Source organism: Staurois parvus, unplaced genomic scaffold, assembly GCF_062004578.1.
Source record: "Staurois parvus isolate SC_StPar_1 unplaced genomic scaffold, SC_StPar_1.0 ptg001058l, whole genome shotgun sequence".
NCBI classification, from domain to species: domain Eukaryota; kingdom Metazoa; phylum Chordata; class Amphibia; order Anura; family Ranidae; genus Staurois; species Staurois parvus.
In genome coordinates this window covers 1,846,036-1,858,848 of record NW_028318854.1, presented here as the reverse complement: position 1 = coordinate 1,858,848, position 12,813 = coordinate 1,846,036, and the positions used below count along the sequence as shown (strand labels likewise).

The window sequence follows — 12,813 nt, the reverse complement described above, 5'->3', positions numbered from 1 at the left end:
TGACTCCATAGCCTCACACAGCTGACTGACCTCCACTCCTTCCCATCACAAGACAATAGTGCGGCTTACGAATCCTCTCCCAACCAATGAAAAGACGTCTTTCCCTCGATTGCCTCTCCTCCGCTGGTTGGCCCTCCTGCTCGCCCTCAGTGCTGTCCAGGCCAATTGGCGCCCTACCTCCAGCTCGATGGGCGTCTCCACACAAGGCGTACGGCGTTGCTGGGCAGCGGGCGCTGTGGGAGTTCGGAGTCCCCGGATGTTGTAGTTCGCAGGACAACATGGCGCCCGGGGCTGGAGGACGGTGAGGAGACTAGAGGCTGCGGGAGTTCAGGTAATGGAGAGGGAGGGACGGAGGGAGCGGCAGGTCAGTGGTGTCGGGCTGCGTCCTGTGCTGTGTTGTCCTGACTGGGACTCTGAAGTGAAGGGTGTCCCGGGGGGGAACCCCATGTGTGTCACTCTTCATATGGCTGTCACCTGTCCGTGGTTCCAAGGACTGCGGTGTGCTCATGTATGGAGTGTGGGCTGTTCTCCGGGACTGTCCATGGAGCGGACTCCAGAGAGCACTGGGGACAGTGCTGGCCAATGAGAGGGCCCCAAACTCGGACAACTGTTTACAATGAATGGATCCATCTCTCCTCCTCCTGTCATCACTTTCTCCTCTTCTCACCTCCTCCTCCACTTCTCCCTCTCCTCTCTTCCACCTTTCCACACCTCCACCTCTCCATAATAACCCCCAACATTGGTGTCACTGAGCGTAATAATAACCCCCAACATTGGTGTCACTGAGCGTAATAATAACCCCCAACATTGGTGTCACTGAGCGTAATAATAACCCCTAACATTGGTGTCACTGAGCGTAATAATAACCCCTAACATTGGTGTCACTGAGCGTAATAATAACCCCTAACATTGGTGTCGCTGTGCGTAATAATAACCCCTAACATTGGTGTCGCTGTGCGTAATAATAACCCCTACCATTGGTGTCACTGAGCGTAATAATAACCCCTACCATTGGTGTCGCTGTGCGTAATAATAACCCCTAACATTGGTGTCGCTGAGCGTAATAATAACCCCTAACATTGGTGTCGCTGAGCGTAATAATAACCCCTAACATTGGTGTCGCTGAGCGTAATAATAACCCCTAACATTGGCGTCACTGTGCGTAATAATAACCCCTAACATTGGCGTCGCTGAGCGTAATAATAACCCCCAACATTGGTGTCGCTGAGCGTAATAACCCCCAACATTGGTGTCGCTGAGCGTAATAACCCCCAACATTGGTGTCGCTGAGCGTAATAACCCCCCAACGTTGGTGTCGCTGAGCGTAATAACCCCCCAACATTGGTGTCGCTGAGCGTAATAACCCCCCAACATTGGTGTCGCTGAGCGTAATAACCCCCAACATTGGTGTCGCTGAGCACGATGATAACCCCCAACCTTGGTGTCGCTGAGCACGATGATAACCCCCAACCTTGGTGTCACTGAGCACGATGATAACCCCCAACCTTGGTGTCACTGAGCACGATGATAACCCCCAGCATTTTTGTCACTGCGCACACTAATAACCGCCATCATTAGTATCAGTGAGCTCAATGATAACGCCTTAACAAATGGTGTCATTGAACGTAATAATCCCCAACAATGGTGTAATTGAGCGTAATAATAACCCCAAACCTTGGTGTCACTGAGCGTAATAATAACCCCCAGCATTGGTTTCAGTGACTGCAAGAAGAACCCCTATTGGTGTCGCGGATGCAATAACAACCCCTATGATTGGTGTTGGTGGACGCAATAACACCCCCCAGTATTGGTGTCGTTGAGTGCAATAATAGCCTCCAGCACTGGTGTCAGTACTAGGAACCCCACTGCATTGGTGGTCAGTGACAGTGCAATCCTCCCCACATACATTGTGCAATGTGATTGTTTCATCTTTAGGTTTTACCATCAACTGTATATTGCAGGAGCCTGCCTTGCTGCGGAATGAATGGGCTCTTTAGCTTTGTCCTCCTATTACATAGTTTTGGTAGATCTGAAGAAGATGGAACAATGAGATTGTAAATAAGTAGGGGCGGATATAGAGAAGGTGTCATGGCGTACGTTTTCCAATTGGTAGGAGTCTGTTTGCTATCATCTCTGTTTTCCAGGTAGTATGTCATTTCATCTTGATGTCTTATTCCAGGCAGTGCAGTAGATGCTAACTAGAGATGGCCTCCAATTGGCCTTCTTTGCAAGTCATGTGATCATTTATTGTTTTTGTTGTTTTTTTTTTTAATGTCTCTGTAATTTGATTGTCTCTTGGGTAAGTTGTTCTACTCTCCATTTTTCCATGTAGAGTATTCAGTATGTGGACTAATGCAGGCCATAGACGGGGAGAAAAACGGCAGATTTTTCTTTTAAAAAACGAAAATTCGGTCGTTCAAGCGGCCGACGTTACCATCAATGGTAAAAAAAAATCGGCCGATTTTCATCCCGTCTACAGCCGGCAAAAAGTGTCCCTGCAGAGAGCTCCGCTATTTCTGACAGTTCTTTGACATTTACAGCGGTTGCAACAATGTATCTATTTGTTTCCATTTAGGATACAGATGTTTTTATTCGGAAACAAATAGATACATTGTTGCAACCGCTGTAAATGTCAAAGAACTGTCAGAGAACTGTCAAAGAAATAGCGGAGCTCTCTGCAGGGACACTTTTTGTTGGACTGGAATTCCTCTTATTTTTCATCCTACTTCTTCTTCTTCTTCATCCTCATCCTTCTTCTTCTTCATCCTCATCCTCTTCTTCTTCATCCTCATCTTCTTCTTCTCCTTCTTCTTCATCCTCATCCTCTTCTTCATCCTCATCCTCCTCTTCTTCTTCTTCATCCTCATCCTCTTCTTCTTCTTCATCCTTTTCTTCTTCTTCATCCTCATCCTCTTCTTCATCCTCATCCTCTTCTTCATCCTCATCCTCTTCTTCATCCTCATCCTCTTCATCATCCTCATCCTCTTCTTCATCATCCTCATCCTCTTCTTCATCATCCTCATCCTCTTCTTCATCATCCTCATCCTCTTCTTCTTCTTCTTCATCCTCATCCTCTTCTTCTTCATCCTCATCCTCTTCTTCTTCATCCTCATCCTCTTCTTCTTCATCCTCGTCCTCTTCTTCTTCATCATCCTCTTCTTCTTCATCATCCTCTTCTTCTTCATCATCCTCTTCTTCTTCATCATCCTCATCCTCTTCTTCATCCTCATCCTCTTCTTCTTCATCCTCATCCTCTTCTTCATCCTCATCCTCTTCTTCTTCTTTCTCATCTTCTTCTTCTTCTTCTTCTTCCTCATCCTCATCTTCTTCTTCTTCATCCTCATCTTCTTCATCCTCATCTTCTTCTTCTTCATCCTCATCTTCTTCTTCATCATCCTCATCCTCATCTTCTTCATCCTCATCCTCATCTTCTTCATCCTCATCTTCTTCTTCATCCTCATCCTCTTCTTCTTCATCCTCATCTTCTTCTTCTTCTTCATCCTCATCCTCTTCTTCTTCATCCTCATCCTCTTCTTCTTCTTCTTCTTCTTCTTCTTCCTCTTCCTCTTCTTTTTCTTCTTTTTGTCTTCCTCTTGCAGGTCACTGCTCATGCGCAGATTTTTTATCGGTAAAAAATCGGCCGATTTGCCCACTATTGCCGCGAAAATCGGCCGATCGGCAAAATCGGCCGATTTTTTTCCAACTTTACCGGAAAAAAAAACGGCCAAAATACCGAAAAACGGCCGAACAAATAGCCCACTAACGATCTGAAAATCGGCCGATTTTCGACCCATCTATGGCCTGCATTATTCAGTAACCGGTACAAAGAGCGAGCTACCAAATGGAGAGCACATTGCACTTTAGAGTTTTTTATTTTCTTCACTCTTATATTTAATATACATCACTGCATCCCACTTTTATTTATTCCATAAAAGCTTTATTATAACTTCAAGGATACAGTCCAGCCATAGATCAGTCTCAGAATTCCAGATTTTCCTGGTGAGGAAAAACAACCAGTACAATGCACATAATAAGGTTGCAGTACAGTCGAAGTACGTCTAAAATAACAATGTAACATCCATAATTGAGAATTGCAGAAGAAATGACCATGTGGGAAAATAGACAATATGGACAACACAGTAGCTAAATGGTTAGCACTTCCGTCTGGCAGTACTAGGGTTGTTGGTTCAAATCCCGACCACGGCACTACCTGTCTGATTTTTGCATGTTCTCCCTGTGCCTGCGTGGGTTCCTCCGGGTACACCGGTTTCCTTCCACACTCCAAAGACATGCTGGTAGGTTTATTGGTTTCTGTCTAAATTGGCCCTAGTATGTGTATGTATGAATGTGAGTTAGGAACTTTAGATTGTACGCTCCTTGAGGGTTAGGGACTGATGTGAATGTATAATATATACAGTGCATCCAGAAAGTATTCACAGCGCTTAACTTTTGCCACATTTTGTTATGTTACAGCCTTATTCCAAAATGGATTCAATTCATTTTTTTTTCCTCAACATTCCACAAACAATACCCCATAATGACAACGTGAAAGAAGTTTGTTTTGAAATCTTTTCAATTTATTAAAGATTAAAAAAAAAAACACGTGTACATAAGTACACAGCCTTTGCCATTACACTCAAAATTGAGCTCTGGTGCATTCTGTTCCCGCTGATCATCCTTGAGATGTTTCCACAACTTGATTGGAGTCCACCTGGGGGAAATTCAGGTGATTGGACATGATTAGGAAAGGCATAAACCTGTCTATATAAGGTCCCACAGTTAACGGTGCATGTCAGAGCACAAACCAAGCCATGAAGTCCAAGGAATTGTCCATAGACCTCCAAGACATGATTGTATCAAGGCACAGATCTGGGGAAGGGTACAGAAAAATTTCTGCAGCATTGAAGGTCCCAATGAACCCAGTGGCCTCTATCATCCGTAAATGGAAGAAGTTTGGAACCACCAGAAAACTTCCTAGAGCGGGCCGCCCGACCAAAATGAGTGATGAAGGAAGAAGGGCCTTAGCCAGGGAGGTAACCAAGCACCCGATGGTCACTCTGAAATAGCTCCAGTGTTTTTCTGTGGAGAAAGGAGAACCTTCCAGAAGAACAACCATCTCTGCAGCACTCCACCACTCAGGCCTGTATGGCAGAGTGGCCAGACGAAAGCCACTCCTCAGTAAAAGGCAAATGGCAGCCCACCTGGAGTTTGCCAAAAGGCACCTGAGGGACTCTCAAACCATGAGAAACAAAATTCTCTGGTCTGATGAAACAAAGATTGAACTCTTTGGCCTGAATTCCAAATGTCATGTCTAAAGGAAACCAGGCACCGCTCACCACCTGGCCAATATCATCCCTACAGTGAAGCATGGTGGTGGCAGCATCATGCTGTGGGGATGTTTTTCAGTGGCAGGACCTGGGAGACTAGTGAGGATTGGAGGAAAGATGAATGCAGCAATGTACAGAGACATCCTTGATGAAAACCTGTTCCAGAGTGCTCTGGACCTTAGACTGGGGTGACGGTTTATCTTTCAGCAGGACAATGACCCTAAGCACACAGCCCACATAACAAAGGAGTGCCTACGGGCCAACTCTGTGAATGTCCTGGAGTGGCCCAGCCAGAGCCCAGACTTGAACACGACTGAACATCTCTGGAGAGATCTGAAAATGGCTGTGCACCGACGCTCCCCGTCCAACCTGATGGAGCTTGAGAGGTACTGCAAAGAAGAATGGAAGAAATTGCCCAATTATAGGAGTGCCAAGCTTGTAGCATCATACTCCAAATGACTTGAGGCTGTAATTGGTGCTAAAGGGGCTTCAACAAAGTATTGAGCAAAGGCTGGGAATACTTATGTACATGTTTTTTGTTTTTTTTAATAAATTGCAGAGATTTCAAAACGAACTTCTTTCATTCTTTGCGTGAGGCTCCGTCAAGGGGGGCGCGTTTGACCTCGGGGAATATAGGGCTGCTGTCTCTTACCTGGCTCCCACGATGATCCATCCAGGAAGCGCTGCTCCTTCCGTCACTCCGGCCACTCCCTCACTCCTGCCGCTCGGCTCCGCCTCCTCACCGGTGATTGGCCGCCAGGACTGTAGCTCAGGAAAGGTACACAGGTGGCCAATCACGGGCGAGGAGGCAAAGCCGAGCGGACCCGTGAAAATCGAGTGAGGGAAAAGCCGGTAAGTGTGCAGTGCAGAGGTGCTGCTGCAACCACATATGCTGGCTGCAGCAGCACCATACTGCAATAGGGGTCAGCAAGTGTCATTGGTGTCAGTGGGAGGAATAGTGCCGCATCATTGGTGTCACTGATACTAATGATGGGGCATTATTCCTCCCACTGACACCCACGATGGGGCACTATTCCTCCCACTGACACAAACGATGGGGCACTATTCCTCCCCCCCACTGACACCAACAATGTGGCACTATTCCTCTCCCCACTGACAGGGTACTATTCCTCCCACTGACACCAATGTTGGGACACTATTCCTCCCACTGACACCAATGTTGGGACACTATTCCTCCCACTGACACCAATGTTGGGACACTATTCCTCCCACTGACACCAATAATGAGGCACTATTCTTCCCACTGACACCAATAATGAGGCACTATTCTTCCCACTGACACCAATGATGGGGCGCCAATGATTAGGTCCTAAGTAAATGTTGGCGATCGGTTTGAATTCATTATTATTTATTGATTTTATGTATTTTTTCAGTATCATATGGTTTGACATGTCCAATAAAAAAATGTTTATAGTTTAATTAAGGATTTAATTTTTTTTGAATTTCTAATGCACTTTAAATCTTTTCTGCTACAGTTAATAAAGCTATACGTTAATAAGGATACAGTGTTATGCAGAGGTGTACTTACAGTTGTGACCAAAATTATTCAACCCCCACTGAAATTGAGTGTTTTGGCCAGTTTGACATTGCTTTTGATCATTCAGTCATCTTGCTTACATTTACATTAAAGAGGCACTTGTAGGTCAGACAAATATAACATAACAGTTATAATGAAATAACCACAAATGTCTTTTCTGTGCTCACAGCATTATCAGTTTTATTCAACCCCCAAGTGACATTCAATCTTAGTACTTAGTACAGCATCCTTTTACAGTTATAACAGCTTTTAAACGTGAAGCATAGCTTGACACAAGTGTCTTGCAGCGATCTACGGGTATCTTCGCACATTCTTCATGGGCAAAGGCCTCCAGTTCAGTCACATTCTTAGGCTTGCGCACTGCAACTGCTTTCTTTAAGTCCCACCAGAGGTTCTCAATCGGATTTAAGTCTGGTGACTGCGATGGCCACTCCAAAATGTTCCAGCCTTTCCTCTGCAACCATGCTCTAGTGGACTTGGAGGTATGCTTGGGATCATTGTCCTGTTGAAAGGTCCAACGTCTCCCAAGCCTCAGGTGTGTGACGGACTGCATCACGTTTCCATCCAATATCTCCTGGTACTGAAGAGAATTCATGGTACCTTGCACACGCTGAAGCTTCCCTGTACCTGCAGAAGCAAAACAGCCCCAAAGCATGATTGACCCTCCACCATGCTTCACAGTAGGCAAGGTGTTCTTTTCATCATAGGCCTTGTTCTTCCTCCTCCAAACATAGCGTTGATCCATGGGCCCAAACAGTTCTAATTTTGTTTCATCAGTCCACAGAACACTATCCCACAACTTTTGTGGTTTGTCCACATGGCTTTTGGCATACTGCAGTCGACTCTTCTTATTCTTTGGAGACAGCAAGGGGGTACGCCTGGGAGTTCTGGCACGGAGGCCTTCATTACGCAGTGTGCGTCTTATTGTCTGGGCTGAAACTTCTGTACCCACATCTGACAAATCTTTTCTCAGTTCCTCAGCAGTCACACGGGGACTTCTCTCCACTCTACGCTTCAGGTAGCGCACAGCAGTCGAAGTCAGCATCTTCTTTCTGCCACGACCAGGTAGCGTTTCAACAGTGCCCTTTGCCTTGAATTTGCGAATGATGCTTCCTAAGGTGTCTCTTGGTATGTTTAACATCTTTGCAATCTTCTTATAGCCATTGCCCTTCCTGTGAAGAGAAATCACCTCTTCTCTTGTCTTCCTGGACCATTCTCTTGCCTTCACCATGTTTGTAACCACACCAGTAAATGTCTAGAAGGAGCTGAGTATCACAGTCATTTTAAAGCTGCCTAATTGGTGCTTATTATGCTTGATTGCTGCTCGGTGACATCCACAGGTGTTTTCAATACCTGATGGAAAGCACCTGTATGAACCTCTGTTCTTCAGAGTGGTAGTCTTTAAGGGGTTGAATAATTGTGGCAATGAAGAAACCACATAAGAACCATTTACTACTGTATTACATAAACAATTGATGTCATTTTAGTTGCATTTGGGTAGTTACAACGTCCTTGTAGGATTTGATTCTGAATACAATTCCAAATGTACACTATAGTCCCTAAACCCCTTTACAGCATTGGGGGTTGAATAATTTTGGTCACAACTGTATAACAATTTTATAGACAAATGATACTATTTACAGTCGCGCGGGGGGTGCAAAATGTTTTCTTCTTCCTAGGGGGGGCATGACAGAAAATAATTGAGAAGCACTGCTTTAGGGGTTGTGCTGATTCTCCCTCGTGGCTCTGTTAAAAAAAAATTGTCAGTTTGATAGCTATTTGTAGGGAAGGCAGGTTGTTTCAAACCACAGCATCCTACTCTGTCTGGAACTTCACTCTGTCAAAATTTACTAATTTTAATCCTTATGCGGCTAGCATTAGTATCTATATAGGAAAGAATATAATATTTACTTGTTTTAAACTTGTGGGTTTTTTTCTATACATTTCTTTAGTTACTTCCTGGTTTCCAGGCCTAGGCAAGTGATGTCATTCCTCCTAGGAGGCTTCAGGAAGGGAAGAAGGGTTTTCTCAGCTAAGCACACTCTCCTGCATGTATGCGTGAACTAAGAGCAGATGGATTCCAGGAAGTAATTGCTATACGAATCATCTGCCCTTGCTCAAGATGGCCATGGCCAGAAATGCTAGGGGATGTTTTCCAAAGTGATTTCTCAACAACATAAAGCAAGGAGACATGGGTGGATCGGTGAATTTGCTTTGAATATTAAAAATGAATTAAATGGTGTTTTTGGTTTGTGGGGCTCTGGTGCAGTGTAGTTCTGCTTTATGTTTACAACTGTAAATGCTGCTGGCTCCTGCTCTGTTTTTTGCTTCCCTGAACTTTTGTTTTTTTACAAGAGTTAACAGTGGACAGTGTTGTCTCTAGTCAGCCTGTTAACTTGGAGAAGGGAAAGGTTGGGGGTTGGGCTAGTGGAAGCAACCACAGCATGCTGCAGAGGACTAGACCTCTGACACTCCAAGAAGTGTTCCACCTACATTAGCCTCAGAGCTGCCTCTTGTGGAGAATCCCTGCCAGCGCTGTCTGCATCTTCTTCCTCTGGATGCTTCTATAGCAAGCTGTGCGCTACAGGGGACACCCATGGAGGTTTGCTTCCTAGCCAGGCTGTGTGCATCCAAAGACATACTCAGCTTGGCTCAGCCACGCTCCCCACTCCCACTCAGCACTTAACTCCATTTTTGCGGACAAACGTGCCACAACTGCATGCATTGCATGTGTTTGTGGTGCTTTCCCAAACGCTTGAATACGCCCCTTCCCCAAACCGCACGTGTAACCTAGCCTCACAGATGGATCAGGGAATATCACTATATTGGCCTTCCTCAAAGCGCAATAATTGAAGTGTAACTAAAGCCAAAACTGTATTAGACTTGGACAGAGGAGCTGGACTAGAGCACCTGTCAGGTTTTTATTGCTACCTCTGCCCCCATTAGGGAGATTCATCCTCTCTGTTTGTCCTGTTTACTGTTATCATCAAAAATGAAAGTAAAATATATCCCAAATTTTGGGCTGTCCCCCGAAGAGTAATAGAGGGGAAATATTTCATTGGGGACGTTAGTTCTGGTGACCTGGGGGACCCCAATGGATTCCCTTAATTTGCAGGGATTTCTTCTCACTTCCTGTTGTGGCTATGGGACAAGAAGTGAAGGTACAGCTCAAGGGGACACAGATGGCAAAAAAACTGTCAGGGGTTATATCCCTACCTTACTCCAAAATAGGAAAAAAGTTTTGCTGTTCTACTTTGAGCCTACTAGATGAAAAAAATGGCCGGGATGGATTTTTACTGTCGAGTAATGTTGTTCTCTATTGCCTCTAGAAATTAATATTGTCCATGAAATAGCCCAAATAAAGTGCGGGGCTGTAAATTCTCTCTCGCTGTAAAATATATAAATCAATAGTGCAAAAAACATATAACATAAGTAGGTAGAAACATACAGTATTTCACAGAAGTGAGTACACCCCACACACTTTTGTAAATATTTTATTCTCTATCTTTTCATGTGGCAACAGTGGAGAAATTCTACAATGTGACGTAGTGAGTGTACAGCTTGTATAACATGTAAATTTGCTGTCCCCTCAAAATAACTCAACACACAGCCATTAATGTCTAAACAGCTGGCAACAAAAGTGAGTCCACCTCTAAGTGACAATGTCCAAATTGGGCCCAATTAGCCATTTTCCCTCCCCAGTGTCATGTGACTTGTTAGTGTTATAAGGTCTCAGGTGTGAATGGGGAGCAGGTGTGTTAAATTTGGTGTTATCGCTCTCACGCTCTCATATTGGTCACTGGAAGTTGAACATGGCACCTCATGGCAAAGAACTCTGAGGATCCGAAAAAAAGAATTGTTGATCTACATAAAGATGGCTTACATAAAGATTGCCAAGCCCCTGAAACTGAGCTGCAGCACGGTGGCCAAGACCATACAGCAGTTTAACAGGACAGGTTCCACTCAGAACAGGCCTCGCCATGGTCGACCAAAAACGTTGAGTGCACGTGCTCAGTGTCATATCCACAGGTTGTATTGCGGAAATAGACGTATGAGTGCTGCCAGCATTGCTGCTGAGGTTGAAGGGATGGGGGGGTCAGCCTGTCAGTGCTCAGACCATACGCCGCACACTGCATCAAATTGGTCTGTATGGCTGTCATCCCAGAAGGAAGCCTCTTCTAAAGATAATGCACAAGAAAGCCCGCAAACAGTTTGCTAAAGACAAGCAGACTAAGGACATGGATTACTGGAACCATGTCCTGTGGTCTGATGAGACCAAGATAAACTGATTTGGTTCAGATGGTGTCAAGCCTGTGTGGCAGCAACCAGGTGAGGAGTACAAAGACAAGTGTGTCTTGCCTACAGTCAAGCATGGTGGTGGGAGTGTCATGGTCTGAGGCTGCATGAGTGCTGCCGGCACTGGGGAGATACAGCTCATTGAGGGAAACATGAATGACAACATGTACTGACATACTGAAACAGAGCATGATCCCCTCCCTTCGGAGACTGGGTCGTAGGGCAGTATTCCAACATAACGACCCCAACACACCTCCCAAGACGATCACTGCCTTGCTAAAGAAGCTGAGGGTAAAGGTGATGGACTGGCCAAGCATGTCTCCAGACCTAAACCCTATTCAGCATCTGTGGGGTATCCTCAAATGGAAGGTGGAGGAGCGCAAGGTCTCTAACATCCACCAGCTCTGTGATGTTGTCATGGAGGAGTGGAAGAGGACTCCAGTGGCAACCTGTGAAACTCTGGTGAACTCCATGCCCAAGAGGGTTAAGGCAGTGCTGGAAAATAATGGTGGCCAAAAAAGATATTGACACTTTGGGCACAATTTGGACATTTTCAATTAAGGGTGTACTGACTTTAGACAATAATTGCTGTGTGTTGAGTTATTTTGAGGGGACCGTAAATTTACATGTTATACAAGCTGTACACTCACTACCTTACATTGTAGAAAAGTGTCATTTCTTCAGTGTTGTCACATGAAAAGATATAATAAAATATTTACAAAAATGTGAGGAGTGTACTCACTTTTGTGAGATACTGTATATCACTCAATAAAACCCTCAAAACTGCCTGTGCTTATACTTGTGAACTCTTAGTGGATACATACTGTACATGAATCATTAGCAAACAATAATTAAGTGCTAGTGCTTATTCCTATGGATACTTCACTTCCTCAGAGTGCACTAGTTGCACTCCGTGTGGACACCAGCAATCCAATCCAAATATATTACTCTCAATAATTATAGTTCATCACTTTTTAATCTTCTATGTTCATTTCATCCATTACCATCACTCCATGAACTGATCAAATAACTTCTTGGTGGGACTTTTTTAGTATACAAAAAATGTCTGTTCTCACTTTGTACCTTTCAGAAGTTAAATTCCTGGCAGCACAGTGACTAAATGGTTAGCTCTTCCTCCTGGCAGTACTAGGGTCTTTGGTTCGAATCCCAACCACGGCACCACCTGCCTGGAGTTTGCATGTTCTCCCTTTGCCTATGTGGGTTTCCTTCGGGTACTTTGGATTACTCCCACACTCCAAAGACATGCTGGTAGGTTAATTGGATCCTGCCTAAATTGGCCTTAGTATGTGTATGTATGAATGTGAGTTGGGGACCTTAGATTGTACGCCCCTTGAGGGTTATGGACTGATGTGAATGTACAATATGTATATATGTGTGTATATATATATATATATGTATGTATATGTAAAGCTCTGCGTAAATTGACGGCGCTATATAAAATTTAAAAATGTGTCTCCAGCCTTGCCTCAGGAGTAGGCCTCCTGAATTGCCAGGTTTTTTTGCTGAAGCCCATGGTTGAGCTCAGGTGTGTTTGGATGAGTCTGAATCTGCCAGAGCTCTTCCGCCAGGAAGCTGTCAAAGCAGACGGTCAATCATAGGCAGCATTTCCCA

The 12,813-nt window shown here is 44.7% G+C and overlaps 1 protein-coding gene across 1 annotated transcript in view; it reads left to right on the top strand.

The window, feature by feature from the left end:
* Nucleotides 1-200: 200 nt before the first annotated feature.
* Nucleotides 201-12,813, top strand: part of PAK4 (p21 (RAC1) activated kinase 4) — a 112,794-nt gene continuing 100,181 nt past the window's right edge. The window contains exon 1 of the mRNA XM_089658231.1: nucleotides 201-331. The gene's annotated coding sequence lies outside the window, so the exon portion shown is untranslated. The remainder of the gene's footprint in view (nucleotides 332-12,813) is intronic.